This window comes from Cyprinodon tularosa, unplaced genomic scaffold (genome assembly GCF_016077235.1).
Source record: "Cyprinodon tularosa strain WSP-4 unplaced genomic scaffold, ASM1607723v1 ctg1190, whole genome shotgun sequence".
Classification (NCBI taxonomy): domain Eukaryota; kingdom Metazoa; phylum Chordata; class Actinopteri; order Cyprinodontiformes; family Cyprinodontidae; genus Cyprinodon; species Cyprinodon tularosa.
Genome location: NW_024037993.1, coordinates 339,959 through 345,851, shown reverse-complemented (window position 1 = coordinate 345,851; position 5,893 = coordinate 339,959).

Sequence of the window (5,893 nt, the reverse complement as noted above, 5' to 3'; positions counted from 1 at the left end):
ATTGAACATACAAAAAAACAGTAAATATTAACAAAATAAGCACTTACACAGACTTTACACCTTTTTTTTTTAGATGAACCACATCTTCTTTCTCCTATCGTGTTGTTTCCAGATCCTTTGATATTCCACCATCCACCATCTGCTACATTGTCCACAGGGTGGCAGAGGGAATTCTAGGCCTGAAAAACAGTGTGATCCTCTTCCCCCATGGAAACCAGCTGGCTGAGGTAGCAGCTGGCTTCCAGCAACTTTCTGGATCCACTGCCTGCAAAAATGTGGTTGGCAGCATTGATGGCATGAATGTTATTTTAAGAACAAGAAGAATAATTTTTTTATTTTGCTGTGACTTCTGCCTCAGTCAGGGGGACATTATGGAGGTGCTGGAGGAGGAACCAGAGGCAGCCGAGGAAACCTTCCAAGGAGACGACCAGGAGCAGCAGAGTGGAGAGCCCCTGAGAGCAGGACTGGAGGCTGCAGTGTCAGCTCCAAGGATCAGAGCCCAGGCTCTGCAGGAGCAGGATTACATTTAGAAAGCTTTAAAACATTTCAATCTCAATAAATACATTGCATTTTGTTCATGTAAATATTTTTTAAATGATTGAAAATATTGAAATTATGTAATTATTTCCCGTTTTTGTTCAATTATTAAATGTGTTTGAAGTTGTTGTCACATGTATATAGTTGTATATTGAATGTTTAATGTCTCTAAAATGTTTCTTAACAGTTTAACTGGTTTTGATGAATGTTTAATGAATCTCTCCATCTTCTCTACAATCATTTTCATTCTCCTCCTCTTTCCTGGCCATCTCCAAAGTCTGGAAACGTTTCATGCTGCAGACCACAGCTCCTCCTCAGTCCTGAAGTTAGATTAATATTAGAATATCTGAAGCAGCTCCTGATGCTCCCCACAGGCAGGGGAACAGTTCCACTGTCAGTGGGGAGCATCCTGAGCTGCTTTAAATATTCAATAAATGACTAAACTAAAGATGGTCACAAACCTTGAAGGTCTTTTTGAAATCTTCCCACTGTTTAGCTGCCCATGCTGGGCTGACCAACCTGGCAGCACTGCCTCCTTTAAGACTGTTCTACAAAAACACATCAAAAGAAGGAACAGATGTTAGTATTCTAATGAAATATTGTACATTAAACCACAGAATGATTAATAAAAAAATGAAACTAATGTCTTTTTGGGGTTGGGGCATAATTTGGGTCTATTTTACACCAGAGAGTCTGTCTGCAGAGCTGCAGCTCTGCAGACAGACTCTCTTGCCAGCATTCCCAAGTTTGGGTTCATCGCTTATGGGTGAAACAGCACCCCCTTCTGGTGGTTGGTCATGTTAAGTATAGTGAACTCGGACATCTCGTTGCCAGTTCATGAGTGATGGGCGCGAGGTAGGTTCACTGAGCTTAACATTCCAGAAAAATTGTCTTAGCTTGATGCTAACATGTAATATTGTTCCTTGTAAGGTGCTGTACCGGCTGTGATGAGCCTGATCGCCGATTGTTATTATTCTGTTCTGCACAGATAAACATTTCAACTCACCCTGTCTCCTGGCCGTCATTAACACAACGCAGAATCGAACCACACTATACGAAAGCGGTTACCGAGGTTACTCTTCTTCTTGTGAGATTTTATGGCGGTTGGCAAACAACTTTCAGTTCATCGCCGCCACCAACTGAAATGCAGTGTGGATCAGGATTGAACTAATACAATGTCTTACTATTATTACTACAAAAGAAAACTAAAATCTAAATCCTCTTCATCAAATTAGTCGTTTTAAGATATCTCAATAATAAAGAATAACCCTCTGATTTAGAGTCCATGTCTAAAAGGTATTTTATGTTTAACTTTAATTTATTGGTTTGTAATCTATTGACCAATCCACTGTTTGTTCTTGAAAATAAAAAACACATTTCCCTGTAGCGTGTTTCACTATTTTCAATGATGTTCTATTTAAACCTGCATGGCCAAAGCATAACATTGATATCACCATTTCCTCCTTTCTATTCCTTCCTGTTTTCCTCATAATGCCAACTTTTCTTTGAATACTATTCCACCATATTCCAGTTCTTTCTTCCTCCCACTAGTTCTGCCATATTGCTCTGATCACTGATATCATTTCACCTTTACTAAATGTTTCTATGATATCAATCTGACTGCTTTTAGTAGCTGGTTTTGCACATTACGTCAGGAAGTAATATGCCTGATAACCACGCTCCACTGGTCATCAACAGCTCAGCTGTAGAGGTGGTCAGCAGCACCAAATTCCTGGGGGTGCACATCACAGACACCCTCACCTGGAATGTAAACACCACCTCACTGGTCAAAAGGGCACAGAAGCGCATGTTCTTCCTGCAGAGGATGAGGAGAGCCCACCTGCCCCCACCCATCCTCCCCACCTTCTACAGAAGCACCATAGAGAGCGTTCTGAGCAGCTGTCTCATTGTGTGGTGTGGAGGCTGCAGCGCCTCAGACTGGAAGAAGGTGAGAACAGCAGAGAGGATCATGGGGGCTCCTCTTCCTTCCATTAAAGACATTTCATCCCAGCGCTGCGTGTCCCGTAACATCATCAATGACCCCTCACCCCCCCACCATGGACTGTTCTCCCTGCTGCCCTCTGGGAAGAGACTTCAAACCATCCGATGCAGGTCCAGCAGATTCCAGAAGAGTTTCTGCCCCACTGCCATTAGACTGCTGAATGTCGTATAAAATGGGTTATAGAAAAATATAAAAAACCCTGAATGTTGGAACTGTAACTGTACAGTTATATGTTTACATCACTTTTTTCATCAGTGTTTTTATCACTGTTGCTGACCTTATCAAGGCTGCATTTAAAAAAATGAGAAAGTCTAGAGAGCTGTACTTAACAAAATTGCTTTTTCTATACATTTGTGTGTTCAAAATAAAATCTAAGTCACATTTATTAGCCATCCCATTCCCTTTGATTCCAAGAAGGAATCTATATAAAATAAACTATTAATCCCATTAATTCTGGAAAACTGATGAATTCCTAATTAGATATCAGGTCCGCTGTCTGAATGATTGTATTTAAATGAATATAACGATGAACTAGAATCAGGACAAACTAAACTTCTGACTGGATGGATTTCTACAATCTATTCTAACGTCAATATAATCACAAACATTTCTCCTCTGTTCACTAAAACTCCATCACTGATTCTTTGACCTGATTTAAAATTAAATTCTGGAACTACAAAACAAACTCTTTTCCTGTTATTGAATCTTTGGAAGCATCAAATATCAATAATATAAACATATACATAATATAATGATATAAACATATATATAAATAAATATCCATAATATTTATTATCTGAATATTGCTGCAGCATAACTGAATCAGAAATATCCTCCTTATTTTTCCGTATAAACAGCAAAGTTAGATCAACATCTATAAGCAGATCCTCTGATTTTTCAAAATAAAATCGAGGGTGACCCGGATGTAGATGTAGGTCCGCATGCGCAATGAGCTGCTGGTAGGGATCGGGTAGCATTAGCAGCATTATCTTAACTTGTGTGTGGAGTCATTGTAGAGAGGCTGATAATCTGGGAGTGTTTGCAGTGAGAATGTCTTCAGTCCAGCTTCAAGGAGAGTTTATCACCGAGCAGTTAACTCCTGCTGAAGAAACATTCACGGAGTTTAAAGGGAGTTTGGTCAATTCGGAGGAAAAGATGGACGATCAACATCTACTGCTGGATTTCACCAGGATCCCCCAGATCATCTCACACCGGATAGGTAGGAAACACCTGATAGAAACGATTCCCTGATGATGCACACTGTGGATTTTAGCCTGATCTGATTGGAAAACTGCTTAGAGGAGACCAACATGCTAAGCTAAAGCTAACTTCTTGTCGGCGGCCATCTTACTACGGTCAGCTCGCTTACTTCCAGCATTGGGTTTTAATGACTGCGGTTAAGTCAGTAATTTGGTCCGGTGAAATCTCTTCTTCGCTCCGAGTTCACTGCAATCGGAGGAAACCTTCTCTACCATAGACATATATATAAGGAGAGACTCCGCATTGTCTGCCGCGGCGCAGACGTTACGGGCGCCATCTTGGGGAGGTCATCCTGCTGCCCTAACCTGCTGCTTTAAGCCGCGGTGAAGTTAGTTTAACGTTGGATATTCGACAGACATTGAAATCGCTTCTTCCTGTGGTTACTTCTCTTCTTCCCCACGGGAAAACCTCTCCTTTGCTCCGGGTACACTGCGATCGGAGCAAGCCGCTCCAATACTTCCAGTGCACCCTTATTAGAGACTTTATAGTAGAAACACGGCGAGTGAAAACGGCATTGTGTAAGAACTTCCTGTTTTCAAAATAAAACTGTCGGCATTGTGTAAGAACTTCCTGTTTTCAAAATAAAACTGTAGGCCTACATTTTGAAGCCAAGAAGCTATCAAACAAGAAGGTTTATATTTGTCATATTTACAAAAAAGTTGTACATATTTAGAAATTTCATATTAAAACTAAATGGTGTATCTCATTAAATCAGTGTAGTACCATGATTTCTTATAGATTTTGTGTCAATCCATCACAAAAACTGTAACATATTCAGCAAAACTGCCAATATCTACACATAGATACCTGGAAGCTATTTAGAAAAAAAGTTTATATTTCTATATAAAAATTAATAAAAAATTTAAAATGTAAAAATAAAAGGCGTAAATTTTGAAGATGATGGAGTACTATGATCCAGCACTGGTTTAAGGTCAATTGATCACATTACCTAGAAGCTATTGAGCAAATAAGGTAATATTTTTATATAAAAATTAATAAAAAAATAGAAAAAATTTAAAATCTAAAAATAAAAGGCGTAACTTTTGAAGACGATGGAGTACTATGATCCAACACTGATTTTGAGTTAATTGATCACATTACCTGGAAGCTATTGAGCAAAAATGCTAATATTTCCATATAAAAATGAATAAAAAAATATTAAAAGTTTAAAATGTAAAACTAAAAGGCGTAACTTTTGAAGACAATGGATTACTATGATCCAACACTGATTTTGAGTCAATTGATCACATTGCCTGGAAGCTATTGAGCAAAAATGGTAATATTTCCATATAAAAAAAAAATAAAAAACATAAAAAATTTAAAATGTAAAAAATAAAAGGTGCAACTTTTGAAGACGATGGAGTACTATGATCCAACACTGATTTTGAGTCAATTGATCACATTACCTAGAAGCTATTGAGCAAAAATGCTAATATTGCCATATAAAAATTAATTAAAAAATATTAAAAGTTTAAAATGTAAAAATAAAAGGCGTAACTTTCGAAGACGATGGAGTACTATGATCCAACACTGATTTTGAGTCAATTGATCACATTACCTGGAAGCTATTGAGCAAAAATGCTAATATTACTATATAAAAAGTAATTAAAAAATATAAAAAAATTTAATCGAAAAAATAAAAGGCGTAACTTTTGAAGACGATGGAGTACTATGATCCAATACTGATTTTGAGTCAATTGATCACATTACCTAGAAGCTATTGAGCAAAAATGCTAATATTTCCATATAAAAATGAATAAAAAAATATTAAAAATCTAAAATGTAAAAATAAAAGGCGTAACTTTTGAAGACGATGGAGTACTATGATCCAACACTGATTTTGAGTCAATTGATCACATTACCTAGAAGCTATTGAGCATAAGTGCTAATATTTCCATATAAAAATGAATAAAAAAATATTAAAAGTTTAAAATGTAAAACTAAAAGGCGTAACTTTTGAAGACGATGGAGTACTATGATCCAACACTGATTTTGAGTAAATTGATCATATTACCTGGAAGCTATTGAGCAAAAATGCTAATATTTCCATATAAAAATGAATTAAAAAATATTAAAAGTTTAAAATGTAAAAAT